We start from the raw sequence: 12,841 nt of genomic DNA on the forward strand, positions 1-12,841 counted from the left end.
AGAAAAGAAAAGAAAAGAAAAGAAAAGAAAAGAAAAGAAAAGAAAAGAAAAGAAAAGAAAAGAAAAGAAAAGAAAAGAAAAGAAAAAAGATTTGCCTCTGATTTTATAGAGCAAAGGCTGCATAAGGCATTTCTCTAGGAAACAGCATTTCTCTAGAAAATAGAAGAGAGTTTCTAGAGGTTTCTTGTCTCATTTGGAAACTGGGGCCAATGAGCTGCTCAACACAAAGAAGATCAGAAAAACTTAATCAGGGGTAGGAAAGATTCCTAGAATGGGAAAAGCACACCTGAAGCTCATGAAAAAATGGATCTGGAGAGGATGGATTTGCAGCTGGCGACATCCTGCCTATGAAGAGGAACTTTGCAGATGCTGTAGCAGAAAGGGAATTTGGCCTGCAGGACACACAGATGAGGCTGAGACACGAATGGGAAATGGGAGTAGCTGACCAGGAGTGTCAAAGGCTTTTACCATCTGAGAAGTATGTGTGGAGGTAAGTGCTGCCAGTGGGTTTTCTGTTCTCTCCCTCATTGATAAGTACCCCAAAATCTACTGTTAATTTTCCTCCTAAAGTGTGCTCAAATCTCTAGAGTAATGTGAACCCCTAGAATATGGCAGGTCAATCAAAACAAACCACAAGCCTTCATCTCAAGATACTTTGCTTTTCTTATACTGACCTACTTGGAGCTTGCCATGGGTTATATGTGAGACTTCAATCATTTTCTATTTCAGAAGACGAAAGTGCAACATGTCTACTAGCTGCTACTGAGCTATATAATTTCTTGGTTTCCAACCCTCAGGAGAAATCTTATAAAGTATCTTGGACTATTGGTCAAAAATTCTGCTCTTGTTATCCTTTTGGACTTGAAAAACTGATCAAAGTTCAGGGTGCTGGGATTACTTCAAAGGGGAGGAGAAACTGGTGTATGAATCAATACTTCTTTCAAATGATTTTGTACATTTACAAGGAGTGGATTGACCCTCTTTTCCTGAGGAGAAAAACCACAGTTATTCACCACATCAATGTCCTTCTAAGTTACCTCCCCATGAGTACTCTCTCAAGTACTTTTCAGGGTTGTGAAGCCAGCTGTTTGTTCAAGTATATTTTTAGTTTTCTGCTCCTTTTCCTTCTATGCCACCCAAAGGAATATGTTGCAGAGGGATCACAAATAGTAGAAACTGGTCTAATAGACGAATCAAACTAACACAGTCATGTCAGATAGCATTGCACATGAGTTAATAAGATTTGCAGAAGGTAGGGCTTATAAATGCAGTCCCAGTACAATATGCAGGAAGCTGAGTCGTTTGGAGGATATCTTTTACTATCTCCAGAAGACAACACCTTGAACAGTATGGCTGGACCACCCTGGGTTACTGTTAGCTTGGGGTTATCTAGATATGTCTTCTTTTTGCTTCCATATATTTCTCTTGTTCATGCAATCATCAATTCAAGGAATAACCTTTTCATCCCTTCACCCAAAGAGCTGAGATTCTTCAGTTGCTCTCAATATTTCCTCGTACTAGTGTGGAAACCAGTGACACTACATGAAAGAGGCTTTTTTATTTGAAACCAGGTGGTCAAACCTGCCCAACTCAGGGGAGCTTTACTGGACTGCCAGTAACTGAAGTACCGGAAGAAGCAGCAGCTTCAGCAGTTGTTTTCTCTTTCTTATGAATAGTAAATGCAAAGATATAGGTATACAATGCACTGCTTTATCAGTTAAATCTGGAGCTGCTTTCTGACCTTTAATGCTGGATTTCAGTTGGAGTACCTGGGATCCAAACTTACCAATGATTTTTTTTTTCCTAATACTGCACCTAGCCAAATCCTTAAACCAGCTGGACTGTCACAGTCTTCTCTATAAAGTAGCCAATGAGCTACTGATGGATACAAACGTTACTTGGACAGGGCTCACTGAGAGGGGGCTCACAGGAACAAGCTGTAAGGAAGGAAAAGTGGGGGCAGAGGCAGTAGCAATTCTTGAGTGTTTGCTTCTGTCCTGCAGGAGAGGTGTAATTGTGTTAACTCCCTGTCAAGGCTGTGGATAAATGGAAACTAAGAAATGACATATCTGCAGAACGGGAACAGCTCTCCCTAGCTACGATACATTGCTTGCTGTCACCTTTAATGAATGTTTATAAAGTATTTGGGGACCTTTGCATGCAAAGTGTTTTGCATGAGCCACAATAATTAAATGTTTTATAAAGTACTTGTTTAAGCCAATGCTAACAATAACTAATGGAAAATTTCATCTCTATGTCTCAAAAAGGTCAGAATAATTGGAAAGAGCTGACTGTCTGGGTAAAATGTGTGAAATCTGAAAAAAAAGCCTCTCTGAAGAGTGTAATGTGTTCTCACAAATGGGTGGAGAAATTAGTCTTTTTCATTTATCAGCACTTGTATTCAATCTAATACGACAGAACAAGAACATAGCAAGCCAGAATATTTTCTGTGTATGTTGCAGTGATAACAGGCAGCACTTAAACTGGATGCAGTATCAAAAAGGATCCAGTATCTAAATAATATTCAAACATATTATATGTCAGTGGTCTTTAGACAACTTTAGCATTACCAAAAGAGTCCAGTCACTTTGTTGTGAGTTACGAATCTTCTCTGGATTAGCCTGAGGAACTTGTTACCCACACTGCTAGTACTAGGGCTTAAAACAAGAGGCAAGTGGGTGCAGCAAACAGCACAATAAAATTAAGAAGTTGGTGACAACTGAGAATAACACTGACTGGCTCTGTGCATGCCTCACAAGCTTAAACACAGCACCTATAGATGAATGTGCATGCAGATGCAATTCTGAACGTGCCTCTGTTCATGAATGCCCACACATTTGGTATCAGCCAGATGGCACTTGCAGGGAGCTGTTCCACTGTTGGTGCCAGCCTCATTCTCTGGTTGGCCCTGGCAGTAGAGGGGCTGGTCACTGTTTTCCCAAAATCATGCACCAGGTGCAGCTCCCTTGGCTCTGGTCTGTCATCCACAACACTATTCTGCACCCACTTGGGAAGAGCCCACATCTTCTGCTGTCAAAAAGAGGAGGGAAAAAAAAAAAGTACAAAAAGTACTTTAGTTTCAAACAAATATGTGTTAGAAATCCTTGCCGGCTCTCTCCCTTGCTATTAACATTACCCTATGTCTTTATGATAATTTGTTACAATAAATTTTATTTTAAAAGTTCGGTGCCAGATTGGCTGAAGAACATACTCACTTGTTTTTCCACACTTTAAACTTTATGCAGCTACCTGTGAGCCTGGGACTGACTGATTACCTCAGCAGGTGGAGATCTTAGGCTTGTGTTCCTCAGCTGGAAGTCCACGAATTTAACCTTGGCACATACCAGGAGGCCTTATTTTTTCCCCCTCCTACACATTCACTTCAGAACACCACAAACTGCATTTCGTTAGCTAAACCCATTAACTAACCTTTATCATGCACGGCATATATTTCACCCCTAATAGAGTTAAGTGGCTAAGTAGCTCACAAAGGAAAATGCGTGCTTTGCAAATGGAAGTGCCAGATCAGAGGAGCACGCTGTCCAGAAGGGCTTGCAGGAGCCCCATTTCTGGTGTTATACTCCCCCTGCAGGGCCAGCAGCAGCAGCGGGGTCGGCCCCGGCACAGCAGCCCTGCAGCCTACCCAGGCCTCTTCCTCCTCCTCTCCCTCTCCTGCTCCTCTCTTTCTTCCAGGGAAATTCACTTTCTGTACCCTGCAGTTATCTAATGCATCCACAGGCATGTTACTCAGAGGAGTATCCCACAGAGAAGGCTGTTAAAGAACAAGTAAAACTCCATTTACCACAGCAACAATCTTAATCGCTCTATCACTTACTTTCTCTCTCAGTATTTTGGAGGTTCAACCTACCTCTTCACAGATCTCAGGGCTTCTATGGATCCTGTTTTCTGCATGCCCTGTTTTTCCTCCTGCTCCTGAGCCCCTGTCCCCCTGTGCACATCTCCTTTGTGCTGTCTCACTACAGCTCTGTGGTAGGAGATCAGGGACATGCAGGGTCTTTTCTTATCCCTCTGTGAATTCTGGCATTTGATTAATTTCAGCCTAAATCAAAGCCAAAAAGTGACATTTACATTTTTTTCCCCTTGGTATGAATACGGAAAGGAAATTTTGAAACATCTGTTTAAGTATTTTTGATCAAAGTGAAACACAGTTCAGCATCTCAAAGCATTGTTTTCACTTATGCAGCTGGTTTCAAATGCTTTGTCTTAAATTGGTATTAAACTGCATTTTCCTATACCAGTGTATTGCCTTACATAAGGAATATTTGGACATTTAAAGCCACATCGGTCCCCATGGAAGTTGCCTTACTGGCTGAATGTCTTTCATGAAGAGTTGTGTGACTTCAATACTTCCCTCCTAGATTAGTTGGAGGAAAACATGCACTGCATGGTGGACAATGTCATCCTGCAGAGAGTCTGGCCAGAGAACAGCCCCAGAACAGGAATGAGGGCCCAAACCACCCTCCTCTGAAGTCAGCACAGCAATGAAGAAATGTCAGGCAGTGGTTTTGGTGAATTGATTTGAGTCCATGTGTTTTATGCCAGTTAAAAAAATACAAACTACTCCAATTTGGTTCCACGGGTAATTGCCACTTTGTACACGCTGTGCTTTCTTCCCCAAATTTCATTCAGGTGGAAGACTCCCAGGCATTTCCTTGTCCTTGACCCAGCCAACCCCACCCTCTCCCCCTCTGTCAGAGGGTAGCTGAAGAGGAGCTGCTGGCTATGGATCATTTGGGGAGCACAAAGAAGTGTCGCCTCTGGCACTATGATCCTGAGTCCAGCCACGGTCTGAAACAGCAGTTTATCAGCCAGGCTGGGGCAAGCCCACCAGCCACCGTCTGTGGCCTGGGCACCCCTGGGGAGGCAGAGCCATAACTGGAGCCAGCATAGGCCCCACGACCCCAGCCAGGAGCAGAGCAGTTGGTGGGAGAGGTCAGGAGATTATCCTGCAGGTGGTGGTCAGGCTCGGGCTCAGGCTTCAGCATGGCTGGGCAGGGCCGTGGGTAGAAGGCACCTGATGCTCATGTGTAGATCAGGAGGGAGCATCGGCCTGCGTATGGCTCCCAGGCAAATCAGGGAGAACATCCCTCAATGCTGTCCTCACACAGGGGGAGACCTCGAACATCCCTCAGTGCTGTCCTCACACAGGGGGAGACCTGGCCTCCAGTGGGCCCTAGCCTCTGGCAAGAGGGACGTGCTTTGGGCCTGGTAGGGTTATGCAAACACTGAGCAGGCTTGCTGCACTAGCACTGATGGGTGGGGGAAAGTAAGCAATTAAACAGATATTTTGAGCTGAATTCCAAATTCAACACTGTCAATGAAGTGATTGTGAGGCCTATCTCTACTCCCTTGCAGTTTCTCCGTTGCTTCTTTCTCAGAGTCCTGTATCTGAGAGCACCAAGAACTAGCCTGAACAACGTATCCAGTTGTGTAATATATTCACCATCATCAAACCCAACATCCTAGACTACCTTATGATGCAATCCTTTGATCCATTCCATTTTCACACATCCTGTTCAAGCCACACAATTGTAGGGAAACTTTGACACAACACAAGCTGGGAGTCCAGTTCCACTACCAAATCCTTTCCAAAACAGAACAAAACAAAACAGAAAAAACAATTCCTAGCCACAGGAATTAGCCATCACAAGTATGAGTGATAATTCTAGGTCTATCCAAGTGACTTCATCTCAATTCATATTGCTAATACAGAACATAAACAGGGATGAGCATTCATAAATCTATTGCACAAAATCAAATGAGTCAAATGAGAAATGTGGCTGGATAATTTTTATATGTTGATAAATTCTGCAGTTCATGGTCCCTGCTTGTATTTCAGGTACATTACTAATTACCTATTATCTCTAGAGTCACTGAAAGAATTAATGCAGATAAAAAGATATTTCCATGGTTCAACTGGTTAATCAAGTATTCCATGATACACAGAGTTGTTTTCAGAAATAAAGTACCATCTCAACAGTAACAGTTTTTACAAGACACTTGTAAAGTTTTCCATTTACAAAGAACTTTGTAAGTATAAATACAATCACTACAAAAAATACTGCTGGGAAATAGCATTACTCATATTCCACAGAGAGAGACACTAAAGCACAGAGGTGTTTACCAACCTGCCAATACTTGTCTTTCTTTAAGTGGAACTAATGCTCATCTTTCCTGACTCTTCAGTCTGTAATTTAAACTTTGGACCATGTGCACTATGTGCATTTTGCTCTTTTGTGGAGAGAAAATAGACCAGTGGGGGCCTCGGAGGTCTCTGGGACCTTCCACTGGTTTTGCTGTCCCAGGACCTTGTGTCTAGCAGCCACTGGGGTCTTGGCCTTCTCCAGTCTCCTAGCTTCTCTGTCTGGCCTCACATGTTGTGTTGTTTATTTAGGCTATATTGTTCCTAGAAGTGGATGCATTTTTTCGAAACAGGCTGGCACATTAATGTCTCAGTCAAAATCATATGCCCAAAATGATGAATTCAATTTGTAGTGATGTATTAGTTACTTCAGAAAATACTTTCATGAGAGGAGCATTCAAGTCCAAGTGTTGTACCTAGCAATGAACATACACGACAGTGATAACTATAGCCCATAGAGTTTACAGGAAGTATTTTTGTTCCAATTAGATATATATTTGCAGAGAACCTGAGGGCACAGACCAGAAATAACCCATTCTAGTACATGCTGGAAGTCCATCCCAGTATCAGTACCTAGATGTCACTCTTCAAAAATCTCAAAAAAAAAAAAAAAAAAAAAGTCATTGGTAGAAAAATCCACATATTTTGATGCTTTAAAGGATAGATCATCCTCTCAGCACCTGCATATATATGGTTGTGCGCATGTGGTGAAACTTAATGTGCACCAGCAGAGATCTTATACTGGGGAGCAGCTCTGTATATTTCTGTGCTTTGAACTATTGCTATAAGTGGTAAAACTGTGAACACATAGGGTCATCTGCTTTACGGTATTACTTGCTAATTGTGAGTGAATAATAAAAACCACAACCTAGCCTACAGGCAACCCCAAAAAAATCCAGCAGTATTTACTGCGTTGCTGTTTTTCATTAACCCTAGGTATTACATTTCAAAACGAGGACGAATGCAAATTGAGTGCACAGCTACATAACAGTGTTTTAACTGCAGAGGGCACAAAAGAGCTACTGAACAATGTGGTGTTTTACTTACAAGACATTATTTCTTGCAGTATAAGTTTCTACAGTAAGTTTGATCTCTTCTACACTGAATATTGCATTCATACTACATAACATACTGCATTTTAGTCCTGAAAGATCCTCTATGGATCCATCTGGTCCAATTCTTGCTTTCTTGGGGAAAAATACAAACCTAAAGAGCAAGAATTATCAGATGCATTCTGCAGGATATTTCTTTATGATAATCACAGACTACAATTCATTCTCTCATCCTCACTGAATCTAATGGATATTACTTCTTACTGAAATTTTACTTTGCATTTTACTTCCTGCTCAAAATAACTTTTTTTTTTTCCTATTAACTTCCGTATAAGGCTCCTAATGTAGCATGGGCTGACAGTTACCAGTTTCCCATTTAATGGGAAGTTGAAAATCCCCAGTTTCTTTTAGCTTTTCACTGATGCTCACTCAAGTCACTGGCCACATCCAGCATAGTGCAGTGTGGCTATTTTTCAAAACTTCTGAAGCTTATAAATCTTTCATCAAATTGGGCTTAAGATTAAAAATGACTAAATAAATACAAAATAAGAGTTGAGATTTTCATTACAGTATAATTGTTTATTCAATAAAGCACTTGAAGATTCATAATTTCAACACAGATTTGTCCAGAACTTGCCCATTTAGGCAGTATTTTAGGCTTTTCCTGAAATCAGAAACAAATGCTACACAAGGTGTGTTTTGAGAGGAATGAGAAAGGTCTGCAAAAACCGCTGTGAGCTACCAAGAATCCAGCCTAAGGCAGGTACATGTTGACATGAGCAGTCCCAGCATATAAGAAATGCTTTACCATCCTTCACCCACCCAGATTAGCATGAATCCCCATTTTTCATCAACCCACATGCGGAATGTGGCTTCCAGCCTCTTGTTTAAGCTAGCTGCGTCCTTGTTACCCAGTTGGCAGTCATTGGGGCTGATGGCTGCAGAGCCCACCATGCTCAGTAGTTTTTCAGCCCACCTCAGTACCCCAGGTTGTCACTTCTGGAAATCAGTGAAAGTGGAGAGAAAAATCCTTCCTCTACCAGATGCTGTCTTCCTGTTAACTTGGGGAAGATTCTTGATAAAATATTTATAGACACCACCAGAGGGTGCATTGCTGCCACTGTAATTTTCATTCTTGCACTGTTACCATGAGCTGTTACAAAGCTTTGGACAAATCCTGTACCTTCTGTTTATGTGGAGTTGCCTACACAAAGGTGTACAATGGCAAGCAGGATTAAATACGGAAGTCAGTTGTGTTAAAGAAAAAAAAATAAAAGGAGAGAGAGAGAGAAGTAATATGCCTTTTGTGCTGTGCACTCAAGGCGTTTTGCAGCTTTTCTTGAAATATCCATCATAGCAGAGCCTCTTTGATCTGCTTCTAGCAGCCACTCCCAGAAGGGGTGAGAGACACTTCGTTTCCTTCCTTCCTTTTCTTACCCTGACCTACCGTTCTGGAATGCAGTTCACCTCTGAGCATTTTCAGATGTATCATTTTCAGAGAGGCTTGCATGTCACAACACACAGCCAGGGCTGACTTCACTACTTACAAAGCCTGCACATGACAGGCAAAGAGAGGAGCTGCACACTGTGCCTGAACCTCCCGTACTTCACCTACTGTCTGCGGAAGGGGCATAACAGTGTCAGAATAACAAATAATCACCTCGCCCTGAACATGAGCAGGGCCCGAGACGGCAAAGCTAAGAAACCAGTGCCCCAAGGGTGCAGCTCGGTGGCAGTTTAGGCTGGGCTGTGCCAGTCTGTCAGGCATGCCAGGCTCTGCATGCCCCCAACCCAGCCCTTCCCAGCAGGAATCATGGCATCCCTTCTCCCCCTAAAGCCATCCCACCTGGTAACTCTGGGGAAAGCTAATCACTTCTCTCAGGGTTAGTTTCCAGTCAGAAAACACAGTTTTTCATTGTCCTCTACTGACTTGCTGCACAGCAGAATAAACCTCAGTGCTAGGGTATGGAAAGAGGGACAAAACAGTGTCCAGAAGAGGCCAGGACTTTTCCTAGCCTTGCAGACTAGCTTAAACCAAGCATAAAATCATCCTTTTAGGCTCACTGTGTTGTCTCTGGATTCAGAGCGAGTCCTCAAAGATAGATTTTAAACTCCCAGATGCCCCTTCGAAGTGCGCCTGTCACCCACTTACCACAGGCTGGTGGCTGCTCAGGCTGGAGTCACAACTGAACTCCAAAACATAGTTGGGATTAATCGAAACCATAATGTTCCCTCACCAAATGGTGAGGGAGTTGAACACAGCATAAATACACACTTTAAACTGCAGCACAATAAAAATAATAATAAAAAAGAAACCAGCATAACCAGCATGGTTATGTGCGAAGTTAGCTGGAGATGGCCGGAGGGAGGAGATGCCACACATTCTTGGGAGCACTGGGAGGAACTTGCAGTCCCATTGACTTCAATGGGTTTTCAATCAGGCTGTGTTTCTGCTGTGGAAAGGAACTGCTTAACACAGCATCGTGGGGTGCCTCGGTTTTTGTCTCTGAGCAACTCCTGGCAAAGCCACTGGTTAGTAAGTAAAAACACACTTTTTCCAGTCACCAGGGCTGCGAGCTCTACCTGAATTTGACTTTTCTTTTGCTTTTCGCTGTTGCTGAGATTCGGACAGATTTGCACATCTGGCTCCTTAGCTCGCTGCTGACTTTACAAACCCAAGCTAGGCTCCTTGAGGCGGCGGGGGCTCTGACCCCGGAGCAGATCGCTTCCCCTTCGGTGGGACAGCGCTGCTGGCAGCCCGACTCCGGTTACTGAGCGGCGCTGGGTGTCAGCCCAGCAGCTGCCATGCAGGAGGTCTGTCCCTCCGGGCAGCTGCTGCTCATCTGCCTGCAGCTGGCAGCGGAAATGACATCTGTTCTCGGTCCCAGCTGTGAGCAGCACGGAGGTGCCAAAGCCCAAACGCTTCAGTTCTCGATCCAGGAGCGAGGAAGGGTTTCTGATGCCAGACCACGGCCTGGCTTTCAGGGGAAGGGAGGGGGATCGTCTCCTTCGACGATGGTGGGCTGGGAGGAATGGAAAGGGAGTGACAAATAGGGAGAGCAAGAACAAGTAACAGAAGTAGGGGAAAGGATGGGAGGACGACGCGGGAGAGGACAGCAGAATGGCCCAAATGGAAAGGAAACATGAAATTTGAAGTGACAGGGCTAGTCTGAGGCAAGGAAACAAAAGGAAGGAGGCAGCGTAATGAAAAAGAAAGAGGTGCAGAAGTAGTAACAAATAATTATCCATGAGAAGCAATTGTCTGAAAAGACTGCTGAACAGGGAAATACTTTGTTGAGCTCCAGTCCCGAGCACTACCGAGCCTGGAAGGCTTTTCTGCCCACAGCTCTTCGTGTATTGTGCCATTCAAGGGTCTCCCTGGCAGATTTTGCCATCTGGAGGAGCTTTGGCATATTCCCCCTTGCCTCCTTGCTTCTCCATCATATTTAAAATCACATAACCTCTTGCTTGTCCAAGTCTCTTTTCTCTCATTTATCTTTGTAACTGTGTTACAACACAGTGTTGTGGGATTTTAACTGAATTGAAAAAATGAAAAAAAAATCTTTTTTTTTTCAGACAGGAATATGTGAAGGATGAAGGACAAGAACTGATTTAATCTAAAGATTGAAAGCATACTTACATTAACCTGGGAATAAATATATTAGGAAATGCCACTTTCCTTCTCAGGTTGGTGTGCGCAAGCCAAGTATATTCTATCATAAAAGTATTTTCACAGTTGGGACTCATTCCTCAGTGCAGGCCTTGAAATAGTGTTTTTCAGATCTCAAAACTAATTGTATATTCCTGGAAGAAATAACCAAGGAAAATGTATATTAGACAAGTGCTTTAAAGCCCTGTCAATCAAAATCAACTTGCACTGGGAAAAATGTGGTGTCAGTGGCTGTTTCTTTCCCTTGGTGCTTGCCAGAAACACAAGACAAACAGAACTGTGATAAACAACTGGGCTGAGGAATGGGCTGAGGAAGGCAGATATCATAAAAACCTACCAGTCTGAAGTTGAAAGGGCAGGCACTATGGGCACAAAAAAATGAACTCATTTGGATACTTTGCATAGGTATCTTACTGTAGGCATCCAGAGCAGGGCATTAATCATCCAACTGGGTGCAATTATGAATTATTAGAAACCAGGTGCAGAAGATTGGATTGATTGAATGAGTTGGGCAGGAATAAAGAAAGCAGGGTCACATTTTTTCTTAGTTGCTCAGAATTCAATTCTTCAAGATTGCTTTTAAATAATGTATTTATACTTCAACATTTTATTTACAATTATATATTTATATAAGACACAGATGAGATAGATATTTGTATCTTAGTATTTCATGACATTTTCCTAATGGGAGCCCTTAAAGATACTATTCTCTTTACAGTTCTCAACATTTCTCCCCCTTTCAGTGAGAATTAGTTGTGGTTTTAGTAAGTAATCTTTGAAACAAAAAAGAGGAAATTCCTCTCAATAGCATTCTTCCACTACCTACACAAAGAGAAAAAATCTACCACCTATTAAACAATACATCTGAATTCACTAATCTAATAACTTAAAGGTTTGCATTTTGTAGTTGTTGTTTGCTTTTTTTGTTTTGTTTTGTTTTTGTTTTTGTTTTGATTTGTTTTTCAGCCAGACAGGACTAAGAATAGAGTATCTATGTTATGGACCAGAGAGAGTAATCAGAAATATTATAAAACGTAAGGTCAGGGTAATACTAATACTCTGAAGGGCTACGTTCATCCAGTAACACACTGTTTTCACAACTACCAGCCATTTATTATGGCCCAATCATCAGAGCAGTGGCACTGGGCCAGGTCAGAGGTAGCTCCAGCCCAGACCCTTGGCTCCTACAGAAACAGGGTTAACAGGAGCCACTTCTGAACCCTAGACCTCTCCTTAACAGGAACAAGGGGAAAGCAGGGATGGCAAAAACGAAACAAAAATGGAGTACCAGGGTTACCTTGTCCCTGCCAATGGCCACATAAACATGCATTGTCTGCACATCCTTGTCGGAGCATGATAAGATGAACCAGCACCTCAGAAAGTTGTGGATGAAAAGGAAGGAGAAATGTGATGATAAGTGCTGTTGTGTATCTGGAAGTAAATATACCTCTCTTCTTAAATAAAACCTGAACACAAACCCGTGTCCAGTACACTAGGTACCTAAAACAGGTTGAACAGAGCAAACAAGCTACAACCTTTCTCTGGTGTACTTCCTAGCTTGCAGTGACTTACAGAAAGAAATTACCATACCGTTGGAAAGCATAAGCAGCCACTGGGAACCTGACATTTCTTTGGAAGCTTCTGTTTGGATGGCACCTAGAAGAGCACTGTGGAGATGATGAGACCCTGGTGTTGTGTAGAAATGCAAATCTGAATGCACCAAAGGCTTTAAGGTCTCCAGATACTTTTTTTGTTCTGCAGCCTGTTACCAAGATAAGCTGAAGGCTTCATTGTGATATTTTGAAGTCAACATGACTTATTCCACTGATTACAATAGGGTCACATTTCACTTTGTTTCTCTTTGTTGTTGTTTGTTTGTTTGCAATTCCACTGTCTTCTGTTCTTTCAGTCTTTTTTAGTGAACCATCCAACCATCTTTTTCAAGCTAGGTCACCT

This window comes from Anser brachyrhynchus (genome assembly GCF_964034855.1).
Source record: "Anser brachyrhynchus genome assembly, chromosome: 2".
NCBI lineage: Eukaryota > Metazoa > Chordata > Aves > Anseriformes > Anatidae > Anser > Anser brachyrhynchus.